Source organism: Tenrec ecaudatus, chromosome 1 (assembly GCF_050624435.1).
Source record: "Tenrec ecaudatus isolate mTenEca1 chromosome 1, mTenEca1.hap1, whole genome shotgun sequence".
Classification (NCBI taxonomy): domain Eukaryota; kingdom Metazoa; phylum Chordata; class Mammalia; order Afrosoricida; family Tenrecidae; genus Tenrec; species Tenrec ecaudatus.
The window spans coordinates 173,817,466-173,836,377 of record NC_134530.1 but is presented as its reverse complement, the minus strand read 5'-3'; the positions used below and the strand labels follow the sequence as shown (position 1 = coordinate 173,836,377).

Below are 18,912 nucleotides of genomic sequence, written 5' to 3'. Positions count from 1 at the left end.
GAGGGAGTTAGGAAGGACGGGAAAACCCATGGAACTTCTTCCAATGGAAGCGATGACAGCCCAAACGACTTTGCTTTACACACCTCACATTCTGACTCCCTAACGAATTGATTCATCCTCTACTGTGGCCTAAACAATTCTAGGAAGAAGTCCTGGCAATACGGGAAGTGATTCTCCGAACATGGGGCTCTCATGCAGGCTCTCAATTGGTTAGATGTGAGATGAATTTTGGAATAAAATTTTAGATAAGACTTCCATTCATGTCTACTCCACCTCCTTAACATAACCTTTGAAGATCCTGGGTTGTGCGAGCAGAAAGGAAAAGCTAAGAAGGAAAGCTGAGGCTCCTACAGCGGCAGCAGAGTCCCGTAGAATTCCACGCCAAACTTTCAGATTCCCAAACATGCTGGGTAAGCCAGCATCATCCCGATTCTCCTACATCCACGTTCTCTGAAACTTGGTTCTGGAAGTAAGGGAGCCAGGACCTCTAAGATTTGAAGAGCTGAGCCATGTGCCCCCATCCTCCAGGGGTTACGTGGTCCCGCCGCTCTCCTCCCACAGCCGCCCCCATTCCACACCCCACACCCCCCACCCCTCCCCGCTTCATGTGTTTGCAGAGCAGATGCCACCATGCTGGCCCCCCTTCCGCATTTCCTGCTCCTTGGCCCAAGGAACGGCCTCTGTCTCTGGATGCTTGGCGTACACATGCGGTTATTCTTGGAGCTTGTGTGTGTGCCGTCATTACACAATTCATCAGCCCCAAATAAAAGACAGGTGGTGGGATTCTCCAGGGAAGTTGCCTCCAAGCCCACGCTGTCTGTGTCGGGCTGCCCCAAGCATAGTCCAGAGGTGGGCCGGAGCCAAGGCTACCGTCTCAAGAGTAAAATGCAGATTCTCCACAAGCCACATAAGGCTTGTTCTCCACCCCCACCCCCCTTGGTCTCAAACCCCACTTCTGCTGGGAATTTCTACTTGGCTTTGTACAGTTCTTGAAAAAAGTCAAATTTACCTTGAACAATTAATAAAATGCATGTGTGGGGTGGAGGAAGTCAGTTCAATTAAATTATGGTCATTTAAAATGATTATGGCCATTTCCTTAAGGAAGGAGATAGGAAATAAACTTTGGAAAGTCACAGGCTCTGAGACACCATGATCCAGATCAATTTGGGCCCAGGAGTCCTTCATTGATTACTTGAGGAGCATGGTTTATGATTCCGTTTTTCCATGCATAGAAATGGATGAAAATGGGCTTGCAAATTTTGCCACTGAGGCAAAAGACAGTGGGAGATTAAGAGATGAACATCTTGGAAAAAGCAAGTGTCTCAAAGCGTCTCAGGCACGTATACTTTTAGCCCCAAATATTTTCCCTTGATCGTTTTGATTATGCTACCTTGGACCCTGTTCAGAATGGACTCTACCCTCAGCAAGCTTGGAAATAAGCATCTCCAAGAGTAAAGGCCTTCTCCCTTCCTAGAGCATGTACCACGCAGATGCTGACTCCCGAAGACGGCATCCAGATGTCTCAGCCCAGCCAGCACCAAGACTCGCCTCAGCTTGGCAGCCTCCTTCCCTCCCAGCTTTATAGTCCTCCTTCCTCTGAACTCCACAGGACTCATAAAGTCCTTCCTCCTTGGATCACTGAGTCCCTGTTTACTGGGTCAGCTCCAAAATCCTCACTGGCCCACATCTTTCTCTCCACATAGCAAGTTCCTGCGTTTCTGTCAAGGTTTAGCACACACACCATACCCTCCCTAGTCAAGCTTCCCCTGGGTGTATAGTTCTCTTTGGTGTGCCTTCCCTCTCCTCTTAGTCTATGAGTAACATAGTTGCCATCATATGCTATTTATATATGTTTCCCTTCGAATCACTTGCAAAGTCCCTTATACATCACAGGCATTCAATAAACATTATTTCTTTATACTGTAAAAAATATTAGTTACAATCCTGGAATCTCATAAGGAAATAAGAGCTTGCTGTTTCCTCACCAACCAGTTCTTTTTGTCGCATTATGTAGTTCACGCACAGTTTCGACTTCTCAGAACTGTTTGGAGCTCTGTTCATCAAGATGTCAACCTATGGCGTATGTTGCTTCCATTTCCCCTTGAAGACCTCATTTCCTAAATTTCTAATAAGTTCTCCCTCCCTCCTGTAAGGGCATGCCCACAAGGACTGAGGTTTTCTGATTAGTTAGACACTGATCCTGATCTTGTCTTTTCTACAGATGTGGGGGTTAATGCAGCAGTGTGATCACAGTGTCCCATTGGTCTCAGCAGGACCCCAAGTATATTCCTGCCTCAGTATCCACCAGGGTCCCAGTGCCACCCCACCTCCAACAACCAGTGCTAGGCTTCCCTTATGACCTAGGAAACATTTGGTGAAGGATACATGATACCAGAACCTCCGATCAAAGATATTCATGAGAGCAGACCACGAGCTATGGAGAAAAGACAGCTTCTAACTCACAAAGGAAAATCAGGTTACAGCTGGAAATACAAGCGTCTCCCTTTCAAGGAGAAATTAGCGTTGGCAGTTGCTCTTTTGAGCTTCCCTCCAACAATTTTTAAAGAGAGGGTGAGAGTGACAAATGAAGAGAAGCAAATAGAGAAAGAAATGAAAAGAGAAAGTGAGAGAGAAAAGAGCAGAACAGGAGAGGGGGAGGTGGAAAGGAAGTGAGCAAGAGGATGAGGGTCTGAAGATGGGAGCTGAGAGGGAAGGAGAGAGAAGAGGGAAAGAAGGGGAAGGGGAGGAAGATTCTCTGACTATACTATACCCCTGATCTACAGGAACTTGGGTCATGGGTCTATGGCAATCTTGACCGTCTCCCCCGAATGCACTAACACTCACAAGTGGAGAGCCTTCTCCACTGGCTTATTAGACATGCTCAGTGCTATTAAATATATGCCAGCATCCCCTAGTTCCAGAACAAACAACCGGACAGAATTCATGGAATTTCTGCTCCGAAGGCTGTTGCCAACCTTCTGCTCTCGGTATCTATTAAAGATGCAGAGTCTTTGACAATTAGGGGACCATACATCCAGACTAAATCTGGGGCTCTGGAAGATTTATTAATAACTCTTCCTTTCCGGGGGAGCCGATCTCGGGGATCTACATGTAACCTCCCCTCTGGGGGATGGGCAACAGGAAAGTGGGTTAGGGGAGACGCCTGGCAGTGTACGATAAGATAAATTTATAAATTATTAAGGGTTCATGGGAGAGGGAGGGTGGGGAGGGAAGGGGAGGGAAAAAAGGAAAATGAGCTGATTCCAGGAACCCAAGTGGAAGGCGAATTTTGAGAATGATGAGGGCAATGAATGTGTAAAGGTGCTTTACTCAACTGATGTATGTGTGGATTGTGATAAGAGTTGCATGAGCCCCAATAAAATGATTTATTTAAAGAAATAAATAAAATAATTCTTCCTTTCCCTTGCCAGTCTTAAATCTGGATGATAATTTTAAAAAATATTTTGAATAATAAAAGTCACAGGAAACTGCAGTTTTTGAAGCCTTTAGGCAAGCTGAAATACTCAGACTTATTCTGAGAGAGTGAGCATAGATCAGCAACCAGAAGCATACACTCCTGAATAGCCGAGGTACGTGAAGACAGTTCCAGGTACTATTACACCATGCTGGGAGCGATGGAGAGAAGTACTCAGAGCATGCTTCACAGGCCTAAGCTATATATATATATCAGAGACCTTGAATAATGAAGTAATAGTTTCTAGAAATAGTCCTTGAAGAGAGGGTGGCAGGAGAAAAAAAGACCACAATGACAGTTTCTAAAAGGTAAAGCCGAATGATTCATCAATAAATAATGTTTCAGGAATCTAATGTAATAGAAAACCCTATAATAACTTCTGGTTAGTGGTTACACGGAGCTATAAATTATTCATCCTGAAATGTACCCCAGGAGGGCTCCAGTGAAAACCTCTTAGGTCCCCAGTTCTGAGTCTATCTAAAAGGGATGGAGGAAGGGAGAGAGAGAGGGAGGGCATGAGGGAAGGAAGGAAGGAAGGAAGGAAAGAAGGAAGGAAGGAAGGAAGGAAGGAAGGAAGGAAGGAAGGAAGGAAGGAAGGAAACTAGACACGCTTCACAACAATATGGGGGAAGCAGGAACCCAAGAGCTCACGCTGTGAATTACGATCACAAGGAGGCTCAGCAATGATGGTGGGAGGAGTCCCTAGATAATTAAAAGAAAGGAGTGCATAATCCAAAGAGACTTTGACAACAGAAATCTCCTGGGAAAAACTGAGAAAACACCACTTTACTCCATTCCCTCATGCCTATAATTAACCCTCACTCCCAAGAACTCCCACATCATTTACTCTAGAATTCATTCATTCGACACATGCTATGGAACCTGGAAGGATATAATAAACCATGAGTGGAGACAGCGGTTCTCAGGGAGCGTTTTTCACGTGCCGGACCCTGTGCTGAGTGTCGGAGATACAGACGCAGAAGACAGATGGCTTGTGCCTTCACTGACCTCCGGTCCGAAAGGAGCTAAATCCTGTCCTTAGTCTGAGTGACTATCAAGGGCTTGGTTTTCTTGTACATTCATCTCCCCGACACCGTCATCAGAGGACTCTTTTTTTCCCCCTGTTATCCTGATTTTAGTGGCTCTATTAAGTATTACTTTACTCTAAACCACTTCCAATTATGAAAGAAAAAGGCAATTTACAGTAATATATAAAATGAGATGATGCTCAGGTCCAGGAAGTTCAAAGGGTCCAGTGGGTCCTGTAGAAGAACAGAAAGCCCAGTTCCAGGACAGATAACCGAAGAAGATCCCTGAGGCCGTGCTGGCCTCTCATCTGGAACTGGGCACATCCACTTCTCAAGTGGAAGTGGAAAGGCTCCACTGATACTCAATATCAGGTTTTCTATAGACTCAGATACAATGTCTCTTGATTCAATACCAGCTCTAGGCTCAGAGCTCAGCAGTTCAACTTTCCCTGTGACACTGGCTAGGCCAGTGAGGGAGCTCAAACGGAGCAGTATTAGGAACTGGCGATTTCCCTCTACTGCCCCCCACCCCACCATCATGGGAAGGTAGGATTCCAGTCACCGGCCGTACTTACATCAAAGAGTGCAAAGCATTCTCTGTGGAGCGTGAGCCTCAAGAGCCACAGGCCTCTGTCTCTCTTCGACGATGGCAGCTTCGTTGCTCCCAACCACAAGGTATGGAACTTTCTAGAGCATTGGAACCCGAATCACTTATAGATATTCCTATATGGGAAAGGCATGAAAAGGAAAGCAATATTAAATTTCCCCTCGGTTCACACTGTCTTTCATAGTCAGCCTTCCTATCACTATTGAATAGGATCCTCCCAAAGCACCTGGTGACGTATGCCAGGGAAGCCACAGAGATTTTGCTCACGTGAATGGTCTCTATTGATCTTTACCAATAAACTAAAACTAAGAACGTTATTGTTATGAAACTATTTAAATAAACAATAGCACAATCCATAAATAATTTAAAATTTTAAATCACTATTTTTTTAATTTTGTAAGAAGGGTTATTTTGCCCCACAATTTTTCTAAAGCTCTTTAATATCTGGCATAATTGAGCACAGTTGGGTTCTCATATGGGCTTCTGGATTCAATTTGCAATATCACAAGTCCTGCAGCCTCTGGAAAACCCCACATACACTCTCGGGTGGATGAGGGTGAACATGGAAAAGCTTCTCAGCATTCATATGAAAGTAATTGTGATCTTGCGGATCCCTGAATGGGGCCTCAAGAACCCTCCGAGATCTCCAGATCCCACAAGAACTGCGACTGGATACGATTCAAGTAAGTCTCACTCGCACTTCAAAGCTGTCAGTGCCTGCTCCCAGAGGCAAATGGGTATTGGTGCCTGAGTGTTATTCTAGAATTTTCCTTCTCATCTACAAAAATACCCACTGCCATTGAGTCGTAGCAGCCCTACAGGACAGCGTAGGCCTGTCCCTGTGTGTTTCCAAGACATCGTTCTTTACAGGAATAAAGTCTTGTCTTTCTCCTGAGAAGTAGCTATTGATTTCAAACTGCTGACCTTGCCGTAGCCACCCAAAGTATGACCATTATGCCACCAAGGCTCCTAGCGATAAAAATATGGGTGTGTATTTTTTATTTCTAAATTATAATATTAGCGTGCTATGCGGTTCACCTGGGCTTTTCTGTTACACGTGTTTGGGATGGCTCCATCGTGGCGTTCATAATCACCTCCTTCCTTTTCACTGAATGGATGTAAGGACATAACTGTAAGCGTATGCACATGTCTATTAACTGCAAGGTTGGCAACTAGGAACCATCAGCAGCTCTGCGGGTGAAAGCTGGGGTTCTCTATTCCCTTAGAGCTGTTGCCTTGGAAACCCACGAGGCAATCCTACCCTGTCCTAGAGTGGTGTCATGAGTCAGAATCAACGCAAAGGCAGGGAGTTTTGTTTTGGAGTACTAAGTACGTGTGTTCACGTGTGTGCACACATATTTATACATGTATGGCTATATACATATATGCACATACACACACAAGTGTGTGTAGGTAGGTCGATAGATAAATGAATCGAAGGCTAGATGGGTAGATGGACAGATATGCACTCGTATACAGTACCACAGTGTTTAGGTGGGTTGCTGAGCGGCTGCTATAAGTTGTCAAGGATGCAGAAGTCAATGGGAATAAAGTGATTACACAAAGCAAAAACAGTACAACTTTTCCCTGACTTTGAGTTCCCTAAATTTGAAAAGCAACCAAACTGTTATAACTGTCTTTTTATACCTGGGACTCACCTCGCTATTCCAGAAAATGCTGCATTAACTAAAAGGGTGCCCCTGCTTCCCTACCACCCTGGGTATGATGCATAGTAAAAATTCAAAATAGCTCCTCACAATACATGGGAATCCCTGATTGTGGTAGTTACATCATCTGTTGTCAATCTGAGAGGATAGAGAGTGAAGGAGTGGAGTCTAGCCTGTCAATCAGGTAGTAGCTTGATGACCTCATTCGGAGGTACTAAGGAGATAAATAGCTTGCTGAAAGCAGGACACATACTCACTCCCTGCAAGACATTTCTGATAAGAAGCCACATGAAGCTACCCTGAATGCAAGAAGAGCCCTGGGACCTGGAAAAACCACATGGAGACCCTGCCAGCACTGAGGTGCTTACAACGCCACTGGATCCACAAGACCTCCCAGCCACAGGCTGGGATCTTTCTGCATTCGGCATCATTGCGTGTGTCGCGTGAGATGGAAGATGAATTTATAGATTGGTATTGGACATATGGGCTAATATTGGACTTATGGACTTGATCTCGACTGGGCTGGGATGTTTTCTCAATATTCAGCTGCTCTTATATATAAAGCTCTTTCTTATGCACATATGAGTGTCTCTCTGGATTTGTTTCTCTAGTCTACCCAGACTAACACACCGATCTATCCCCTTTATTTCAAAGACAAATCTTAAAAAACGGTAGAACCAACGGGTTAGTTGATTTATCCACGTCCTCGCGGCGACATAGTAACAAAGCTAAGGCTGGGTGGCTTAAGTGCCATTGAGAGCTACAGTTGTCTGAGGTAGTTGCGTGTGTGATCTGTTACACGCTTGGATTCAAAGAAGTTTGAGAGAAAAATAGAAACTCCATAGCTGTGTCCACCCATATACACAGCCCAGAGCTTGGAAAGGCATCATTTTTACCTCACTTTCACCAGTGTTATTACAGAGGGGGATAAGATGGCGCTATTTTCCTCTTTTGAATATGCATCTGTTCACAGGCTTTTTGAGCTGAAAGAAACTTTCACCTCACTTCAGTAGAAGCCCTACAGAAACTGGACCCAGAGAAGCCCACTTCATCTAGATTTGTGTTTCTTGCCACTTGAATGCAGCTTAGAGTCCAGGAAACATAATATTTGTTTATTTCTCACTTTTGAATGTGAACTGAGTGAAAGGTTTCAGAGCAGATGACCAATTTTACACTCAACAATTCAAATACATTTTCCTTCATCTCATTTCTTGCAATCCCCTCAATGCAACACCACTCACCCCACTTCCCCCTTGTGTCTCCTGTCTCCTCTCTTCCTCCTCCCAACCCTTCTGAACTTGGTCCTTGGGCAAATGCTGCCCCCTTGATCTCAAATGATTGGTTGCTTGAAAGGATTCATCTCCTACTAGTATTATCGTTCCATTTATAGATTTTCTGAAATTATTTGGCTGAAAATTGAGTCATGTAGATTAATTCATTTCCAGACCTGAAGGGTGACTAAGAGCCATACCCTCCAAGGTCCCAGCAGTCTCTAGCTGACCGGGAAGCTGCCTCTTTAGTGATTTTGAGTTTTGCTCTACCTTTTTCTTCCACTACCTCCACGACCCTCTAAAGTGGTCCCTTGCAGAGTAGTTGGTAGTCAGGATCACATTTTTCCCAGTCATGTTACTGGGGGCTCCTACAGCTCTTATAACATGCCATACATCCATTGTATCAGCTCCTCTTTTTTCCCTCCCTCCCTACCACACTCATGACCCCTTGATAAATTGTAAACTGTTGTTGTTTTCATATCTTACACCGACTGTTGTCTCCCTTCACCCACGTTTCTGTTGTTCACCCCCCTGGGGAGGGGACAGATTATGCATTGATAACTATGATTGGTTCCTCTTCCTTTCCTCCCCCCACTCCTTCCCCTACTTTCCCCTCCCCTCTGGTACCGTTACTCCTATTTCTGTTACTGAAGGGTTTAGCTGTCCTGGATGGTGGTAGGATTATAAAATGGAGGTTTAGGGGTTCACATAACTGTAATCGTTAAGAACAGAATATTTTTGTGATGTTTGCATATAGAATGTAAGGTTTAAGTAGGGCTGGTGCATTTTCAATTATGCACATTTTAATTCTGTCCTTTGAGGCAGAAACATGATTTTATTATTGTTGTTTGTTTAAAGATTCTATATTTAAAGATTTGTATAAAAGTGTCAATTTGACAAGGAGTGGGCCGTGGTAGTAGATAACTTTATGTCACCGGAAGATGTACAAGAGTGCATAGTTGGAGTTAACCTGTCAATCAGTTCACACAGTCTGAGGATGCCTCCTGGGAAGTGTGGCCTTTTTAAACTGAGAGAACTGGGAACCTCTGTCTGTCTGTCTGTCTCTCTGTCCCTTTACCTTCCTGTTAGCTGGGACTCTGTCACTGACCCTGACTGCTGCTGCCACCCTGCCGTGCTTCCACTTGGATCTTTGGATCCACTCAACTGCACACACTGGCCTACAATCTTCCTGCGTTCTACATCGTTGCATCTGACTGTGAGTACGAAGAGAAGTTTATGAACTTGAACTGGACCAGGCTGGGATACTTCCTTCATTTATAGTTACTTGTTGCGATATAAAGCTCTTTCATGGCTGAATGTCCCTGGATTGGTTTCTCTCATCAAGCCAGCCTATATGGCAACAACTCCAACACAGAGAGAAAATCAGCTGTGTGATCACACATGCATGAATGTACCCAGAAAACCAAACACACTGCCGCCAAGTCAATTTTAACTCACAATGACCCTTCCAAGAGTTTATAGGATTGCACATCTTAAAGGGAACAGGCAAAGAGTGTGAATCTTTCCAGGAACAGAAAGCCTCTTCTTTCTCCTTCAGAGTGATGGTTGGTTTGGAACTGCTGATCATAGGGTGAGAAGCTCAATTATGCCACCAGGGCTCCGCTAAAAACCAAACTCACTGCCATCAAGTCAATCCCAGCTCACAGCAAGCCTATATAGGGTTTCCAAAACTGTACACCTTTGTGGGAGCATGCAGTCTCACCTTTCTCCCACAGAGCAGCTGATGGTCTGACCCCTCACCCTCTAGGTTAGTTGTCCAACACTACAGCCTAAGACATAAAGACTCAAAAACAATAGCAACAACAAAACTCACAGCCATCGAGTCAATTCGGACTCATAGCAACCTTATAGAACAGAATAAAACCGCCCCTGTGGGCTTCCAAGGCTAACCCTTCATAGGAGTAGAATGCCGCCGTTTTCTCACAAGGAGTGGCTGGTTGTTTTGACCTGCTGACCTCATGGTTAGTAGAACAATGAGTAATTGACTACGCCACCAGGGCTCACTAGGAACTCCTATGGCAGTTGTTCCACTGTGCCCCCTGGAGGCACTCTGAGTCAAGTCACCTCAATGGCACCTAGCAAGCAACAGAAACAGAAGCCGATAGAGAAGAAGGCAGCACCTCTCCCTGAAACCACAGTCAATCTACATGCCTAGCCTGCTGAACAATGAGAAATTAAGTTTCTATTCTTTAAAATCACCCACTAGTGGTAATCCTGTTCCAGCAACGCTAAATGTTGCTATGTCTCGATGCTCTCCAGCGCAAATTCCCTCCACTCCATGCTCATCTCCTCCCAGTTAAGGAGTCAGCCAGCCAGAAGCCCTCTGGCTGCCAAGCCTCTGCTCTGATGAGCTCCTTATTTTCTGCCTACCTAATTCTATCCTATTCTCACTCAACTGCCAGCCACTGGCTCCAGCATCCAGACTGTACAAACCTGTGTGCACACCCTTGCAGATGCTGAGCCACTAGCCTCACATTCACTTCACTTGTTCTTTATTGTTCCCTGAATCTGTCAACTGGTAAGAAACTCTGAAAGAGAAAGCGTATAGTAAAGGCTCAAAAAATATATATTGCTGAATAAATGAATGGATTCATGAAGTATGAGCAGCCAAGCAAGAAACTTTAATACTACCCAAAACTAGGAAAATGAACCTCTTTCTGAGTCTCAACGGATTCATTTATATCTTTGCTGCTCAATGGCTATTCATTTGGAAAATGGGCCAAAGATTTCCTCGAATCCACCCTGGCAAGCATGGGAAGTTTCATTATTTTACTCCCAGAGAGAACTGTGTTTTCTGCCATCTTCCCATGGGCTCCCTGGCATACATGGCCTCCAAGAGGGAAAGTCTAGACCGAGTCTATTAAGTGAAGTCTCAACATGTATCTCTAAATTTTCCGAGGGTCTGGCCAAAGGAGTGTTCTTCCCAAGAACGCATTCTCCCTTAACAATTGCTCCTTCGAGTGTTCAATTAATTATTTAACAAACAGTTGGCCCGCGAGTCCTTGAGACATAAGGATGGGTGAAAAACAAGCACAGTTGTCCTAAAGCATGGTCAGAAGGGCACCTACAACAGCATCCGCCGAGGTGGTTGTTGGAAAATGCTGGTGTCCTGGACGCTGCGTGGAAAATGCCTCTGCCGACAGTGTGGGATGGAACCAGCACTCTCGGTGATTCTTCATGTGATTCTGGTGCGTTGTCAAGTTTGAGACCTGCTGGTTCAATGGCGGCACAAATGGTTGTGTACTCAGCTACTAACCATAAGGTTAGCAATTTGAATATATCTGGAGGCAGCTCGGAATAAAGGTCTGGCAGTCGGCTCCCAAAAGGTCAGAGCCATGGCAATTGTATGGAGCTATTTCTACTCTGACACACATGAGGTCACCAGGAATTAGAACTGACTTGTCGCCCATGATTTGGTTTGGTTTCTTGGCCCAATGGAAGAAACAAGCATATAAGGAGAGAATTATAAAACAATTGTGCCTACTTGGCCGTAAAAGACATACTGACCAGGTGTAGTGGAGGCACTAGAAACGTAACTCAGTAGTAGATACGCCTCGTTCTGCAACTGTTATGCTACGTTAGCTCTTAGACTTATGTTCCCTTGCCTGTAAAAACTGCCCACCTCACAGAATTCTTAAAAGGTTTAAATAAGATTGTATATACAATATGCTTAGCTTTCGTCTCAGTACAGAATAGACAGAAGTCATCATGATTGTTAGTTTTAATTATTAATGGAAAGTAAACAAAAGAGAACAGGTCCATATTTTTCTGAGAAAAATGTCAGTGACTCTCAAAGCACAAATGTGTGAGGGGGACCTTGAAACCTTCCGAAGGAGCTCTGGTGGTGCAGTGGGTCACACGGCGGCTCTGTTGGCAGGGTCCACGGTGGAAACCACCCAGTCATTCCACAGAAAAGACAGGAGGCTTTCTGATTGACAGCCTCAGAAACCCTCCCCTCGACTCCGTCCTGCGGGGCTGCCATGAGTCAGATCAGCACTTGTGAGTTTGGTTTTACATTTGGTTTTGAAGCTGCTATAGTTTATTGTGCCAGCCTGGCCGATAAACACAAGTAGGATTAACTGAAGGGCAGAGGGATAAATGGGATAAATTTATATAAATATAAATTATATTCATATATAATTACTAGCAATCTGGTTTGTCTCTCTAGAGAACCCTGTCCAACACAGAAGCCTTTACGGAAAAATTCCCTCATCAATTCCATTTCCCAGGAAAGCTTTGAAGTGTCCTCATATTCTTTCAGTTCATGGGGTTTCTAGGGTTTTTAAAATCTTATATCTTTGATTCTCTCATTTACAATGTTTAGTAACCAAGTATTGCCATGCTATTTCAAGGCCTACCACTTCGTGTTTACAGTGATGCAAAAGCCAAAACTGAGACATCACATGCACGTGGCATCTGCCAAACAATAGACACCAAGAGTGGTCTCTCTGAAGTTGAGGTCACCCAGTGCAGTAAGCCCTGGTGTCATCTCCCTCAGCCCAAGGACCTCCTCCTGAATCAGGCCATACAGAATCTGTAGTAATGTTTACTATCCATTATAACGATAGACTCATATATGATAAAGATAGTTGGTAACTGCTATAATGTAAAATATTGCTTAGGTTATATGTTACCAGTGGTAAAATGGTTTTATAACATCTTTCTACATTGAATTGCAACATTATTAGCAATGAGCCGAAGCCATTTTTTCCCTCCTTGCTTTCATTTGCTGCTTTACCCTCAAAAAAATTATTGACACAGGCCTACAAATACGAATCATCACAATATTGTAGTTGAAAACACTCAAAATGTTGATAAAAATCAGTGACTACCAAAGCACAGCACAGCACAACAATGGCCGCCTGCAATCCGTGCAGGCAAAGCACGTGATTGGAGACGTCGCTGTGATTGGATAATAATGACAGCGCTGACCAGAGCTCATTGGAAGGTTCAGAAAGTAAACCAGCATAGAGTGTTAGCCTTGCACGTATATTGATATATATATGAGCTGGGCTTACCCAAAAAAAGTGTTCTTCTTAAAACTAAGGACAGGTATATTTTTATAAACATAATAAATTTCTGCTGAAACACGGCACACAAAGGTTAATGGTAATTTTCATGCTATCCTCTCTGTCACCCTGCGCAGTTGCAAGCCCCACACGAGACATCACTGGCAGCCAAGGCAATGTTCATGCTGTGAGCAGATGTGTGATGTAGACTCTGACTTTTACATACCAACACGTCCCACTTTATAAGCAGAAACCTGAGAAGAAAATACACAGAGCAGAGTGGTTCTGTCCCTGACTCTAGCAGTAATTCAATTAGATATCCGTGCACCACATAGCTATCCTTATCTTAAGTGAATAGACCAGTTAAAAATTATCAAATGATACCTCATTAAAACTGGTGCTGACAATTGTCTGCTAGCAGAATTTTTCTTAAGTATGAGACCCGATTTTCCTGAACTTATAAAGCCTTGGAGCTATTAATAACAATTTGTTTAACATACTTATATCAATTTAATGAGTATTAATGATGTTTAAGTAACAGACCCAAATTAAACATAGGCCAGGTTCTGAGGCTACCTGCTTCCACTTAGTCTATGTTTAACCACCATGTTAATGATTCATTTCAATAAAACTACATCATCAGTCACCTTAAAATAATGTTTTTAATTTAAGCTTTATTGGCTTTACAGTTACGTTGAATTTGCAAATTTGCTTTTTACTTATAGGTGCCTGAGAATGAGAAGCAGATGCCTAATTTTATACTAATATATATTTTTAAATAATCCACCTATGAGATGGAATTGACCTGATGACAGTGATTTTAAGAATAATCATCCTGTATTTGGCCTCCATTCAAGTATTCCCTCAATGCAAGAATATTTTCTTCTATTAAATTGGCATGCTGTGATGCTCACCTTCCCAACACAACCTCTGAAGAAAAAGCGGGTGAATAAGCAAATGTGGTGAAGAAAGCTGATGGTGCCTGGCTATCAAAAGAGATAGCATGTGGGGTCTTAAAGGCTTGAAGGTAAACAAGCGGCCATCTAGCTCAGAAGCATCAAAGCCCACATGGAAGCACACCAGTCTGTGTGATCACGAGGTGCCAAAGGGATCAGTTATCAGGCATCAAAGAACACAAAATCATATCACTGTGTGTTCACCTACATGATACGATCTCTGAAGACAAATGGGTGCATAAGCAAATGTACTGAAGAAAGGTGATGGTGCCAGGCTATCAAAAGATATAGCATCTGGAGTCTTAAAGGCTTGAAGGTAAATAAGCGGCCATCTAGCTCAGAAGCAACAAAGCCCACATGGAAGAAGCACACCAGCGGGTGCGATCACAAGTTGTCAAAGGGATCCGGTATCAGGCATTATCAGAACAAAAAAATCTTACCATAGTGAATGAGAGGGGAGTGCAGAGTGGAGACCCAAAGCCCGTTTGTAGGCCACTGGACACCCCCTTACAAAAGGGTCTCGGGGAGGAGACGAGCCAGTCAGGGTGTGATGTAGTAATGATGAAAAATACAACTTTCCTCTAGTTCCTAAATGCTTACACACACACACACACACACACACACACACACACTATCATGATCCCAATTCTACCTTGCAAGTCTGGCTAGACCAGAGGATGGACACTGGTACAGATAGGAACCAGAAACACAGGGAATCCAGAGCGGATTATCCCTTCAGGACCAGTGGTGTGAGTGGCAACAGTGGGAGGGTAGAGAGAAGGTGGGTTGGAAAGGGGGAACTGATTACAAGGATCTACATGTGACCTCCTCCCTGGGGGACAGACAAAAGAAAAGTGGGTGAAGGGAGACATCAGACAGGGCAAGATATGACAAAATAATAATTTATAAATTATCAAGGGTTCAGGAGGGAGGGGGTAGTGGGAGGGAGGGGGAAAATGAGGACCTGATGCCAGGGGCTTAAGTGGAGAGCAAATGTTTTGAGAATGATGAGGACAATGAATGTACCAAAGTGCTTTACACAATTGATGCATGTATGGACTGTGATAACAGTTGTATGAGCCCCTAATAAAAAAATTTTAAATAAAAAAAATCATCCTGAGGATCTGAAAAATATCTCCATAAAATAGGTCGATGTATTACTTCAGTTTGAGAAACACCAAATTAAACAACCCCAAGGCAAGGGTCTTTGAGAGCTAATTATTCTTCCATCAGCAACTGCCTCCCTTGAGAACGTCCACCTCTGCCTAGTCACTAGGTGTGAGCATTTACACCTGAACAAGGCTACCTGTGGCAGGTCTGTTCCATCAAGCCCTCAAGTCACTACCTGACTTAAGAATAGGGATTATTGATTTATGACAAAAGGAAATGACATGAGTCTAGATATCGAGATGTGGTGTCATCACTTATATCTAACCTCTCATTTATGCAAAAGAAAATGCTTTCATAGCCCGTGATCAGTGGGCTGGTTTGTGGATATTTTTCCTAATACCAATTGCTCAATCATTCAGAAACAAAAATAAAAGCATCAGCATCATAAGGGTGGGTGTGAAATTATTTTCTAAAACATCATAGTATTTCTCCCAGCATCTCCAAGGAATTGTAGCTGAGTGGACTGGGAAGAAGTCATGGAGGATGATAATGGCCATGGCCTGACAGCCTTTACAAAGTCCAAGTGTTGAAAATAGTAGAGTGTGTTCCCCACTCTCACCACACACTTTGTTATTTTTTAATGCTAAACATCATATGTAAAGACATCCAATGAAATTCTTATTTTTCTCATTATTACCACTTCAATGCTTTGGGGGAATATTGATGATCAGTTCATTCCCACAGATTTCCAGAGGAATTGAAGGTGCCCGTATTAGTATTAGTGCTCTAAGGATCCTCAGTGTTTTCACATACATCATCTCACTTGGAACCGGAGCGCATTCCTGACTTAGTCTACAGGTCAAACACGGAGCCTTTCCTCGTATGCCTAACTCTGTTTTGCCTATTTGACTGGTAACTGAAAGGTCAACAGTTCAAACCCCTGAGATGAAGCTGTCTACTTCCATAACAAACGTAGAGTCTCAGGGACTCAGGAACCATCCAACTATTGTCCAGGATGCATTCCATAACCAACACACCAATTTTCCCTGGAGAACTTATTTCTCTGCATTTTACTTATGAAGAAAATCAGTATCTTCCCCCCCCCCCCCCCCCCGAGTCACAGTTCACACCGGCATGTCTGGTTCCTTTCAATGTCCTCATCACCAAGCCTGGGAGCAGAGACTGTTTCAGTTCTTCTGCTTTCTCTCTATCATGACCAAGGTATAAAAGGACATGAATCAAACTTTCACATTATTCTTATTTTTCTTGACCTTGACAAATTTGGCATCCTTTCATCTGACGACGAGTAGAAAGTCCGTGATTTCCCCAGTTTTGTACTGTTTGGTTGATGAAGCACAGGTGGCCGCAGACCTTGACCCAGCCAAGGACTGCCCACGTTATTCCCTCTTCCCCACATACTGCCTGAGAGTCTCAGTATCTTTCTTCAATATTCACAATGAACCAAAAGCAGCATGTCAACCCAGTGCCTCAGATAGCAAATCCAGGGCTCAGAATATTTCTTCACAACTTGGCTCACAAAAGAGTCTGATCCTAGAGCAAAAGTTTACAAATAGTAATTCTTACTATTTGTTATTCCTTAGGATGCTTAAAGACTATAGTTTGTGAAGCTTTGATTCTTCCTGCAAGAATTTTCCCAACAGCAAATAAGTACTGTGCTAGGCATACCAGAAATATTTACTGTAACATAATGGAGCTTCAAAGAGTTCATGCAAAATTTTATTACATTTTAGTTCCATTTTTCCACAAATATTCTGAAGCATCCTCTTATATATTACAGTTACCATTATAGGCAATTCTTAAACTATATATTACAGCCTCAGCTACAGGCAATACTTGAGCATGACATAGCCTAAGACATGGCCCTTGTTAAACTAACTGATATTAGTTCACCAGAGTCTTGTGTAGATTCTAAAAGAACAAGCTATATTAAGAATTAAGATGTAGGTTGTCTTGAAAACATGAATGTTAACTAGCTTGTAAAGAAGGTGTGGCGGGAGGTCAGATGCTTGCAGGCAACCTCCTTGGGGGCGATCAGTTGTCAAACTGCAGTGGGCCCCTCTCCCTGCTGTTAAGAACAATGGACAGGACTGCAGTCTTGGTTCTTGTAGGTGGAGTTCACACCCTACCGATAATGGTCTCTATCAGTTGAGCCAGGGAACAGGCCAAACCCGCCCTGTGACATCCAAAGTTAGGCTGCCATCCTGTATCTAGGATCTGCCCATCTTGCCACATGTATACCCCCAATCCCTCCTCTTCCTATTGCATGGAAACCCCTATATCACCCCCTCCCACTACTGTATTACCTGTAGCACAACTTTTTCCTGTGACGTGGGTCTTCACCTGTAATTAGGGGGCTTGCATGTCCCCAGAGAATATAAAAGTCTTGGTTAGCATTAAATATCTCTCGCTCTCTCCATGTGGATCCCCAAGCGGGGCTAAGGTGAGCATGCTACCATAAAATGTGTCTGACTCCATTATTTCAATATCTCTCTTTTTTATCTCTCATACGCTCTATGACTTTACTATGATCTTGACTTATTATCGCTGTACAATTGCGCCTACCAGACCCATGATGATGTGCTAGGGGCTGGCTTCCCCTGCAAGAAGGGTAGCAGCTGTCTAAACATGAGAGGTTATTGTGTGTTGCCATTGGGTGGGCTTGCATTCACGATGCCTTCATTTACATCGAGTAGAAAATCTGCAAAGTGTTTCCTAGGCAATGACTCTTGAGAAGCAGATTACCAGGCTCGTCTCCCCAGGCGCCTTTGAGTGGGTTTGAACTCCCAACCCATCAGCTTGTACCTCAATGCTTAACCAGTTGTGCCACCCAGGCACTCCAACAATGAGATGAATGAGGAGGATGATCAGAGATGAGCTTGGGGTAAGAATTGGAGTGGACACCATAGTGATTTAGAGTTCAACTCTGAACGGGAATACAAGGGTGGGGGTACTGGTATGGATCGGTATAATTGAACCAGAAGATCCAGAATTCTTACATTGCTCTCCATCATACATGAGAAATTTGAAGTGCAGATAGATTAAAATAGACTTTCACAAAGGCCTACTGCTTGTGAGTGGCAAAGTTAAAAATCAGAATCTCTCCTGGATAAGCCCTGGCTCATCACTTCCTACCAAACTATGGTTTTAAGTCAGAGTCTTGGAAGAAATGTGGCCAAAGAGTTTCTCAGAAACAAGAATATTGAGACCTCCTCTTAAATACTATGCACATGTTGTCATGAAAGACCGGTCCCTAGAGTAGGATATCATGCGTGGTAAAGTGGGGGGGGGGCAGCAGGAAAGAGGAAGGCTCTGAACGAGATGAACTGACACAGTGGCTGCAACAATGGGCTCAAGCACAGTAACAATTGTGAGGATGGCGCAGGACTGGGCAGGGTTTTGTTCTGTTGTGCACAGGGTTCTGTAGTACATAGTTCAGAGCCAACTCAACAACACTTAACAACAACAAGTTCTGTATGTTGTTTCAGTTAAAAATATATAAACGAATATTCTTTCTGTTGATAGTTCTTATAATTTGAAAATTGTGTGGCAAAAAAAGATTTCCCAAATTTCTGCTACTAACCTGTTGAATTAGCTTTTCTCAATAACTGTGTTTGTTCATTTTATTTTATTAAATAGAATATGATTCAAGTTCTGGATAGAATGGCATATTCATTTGAAAAACAAACTAGCAATAATAAGGCTAACCATGACAATTATATTAAAATAAAACTCAAATTAACTAGCATC

General features: G+C 43.4%; 1 protein-coding gene across 1 annotated transcript in view; it reads right to left on the bottom strand.

Annotated features, from left to right (window-relative positions):
• The window catches only part of DDR2 (discoidin domain receptor tyrosine kinase 2), a 202,527-nt gene that overhangs the window by 163,948 nt on the left and 19,667 nt on the right, over positions 1-18,912 (bottom strand). The window contains exon 2 of the mRNA XM_075564177.1: positions 5,079-5,226. The gene's annotated coding sequence lies outside the window, so the exon portion shown is untranslated. The remainder of the gene's footprint in view (positions 1-5,078; positions 5,227-18,912) is intronic.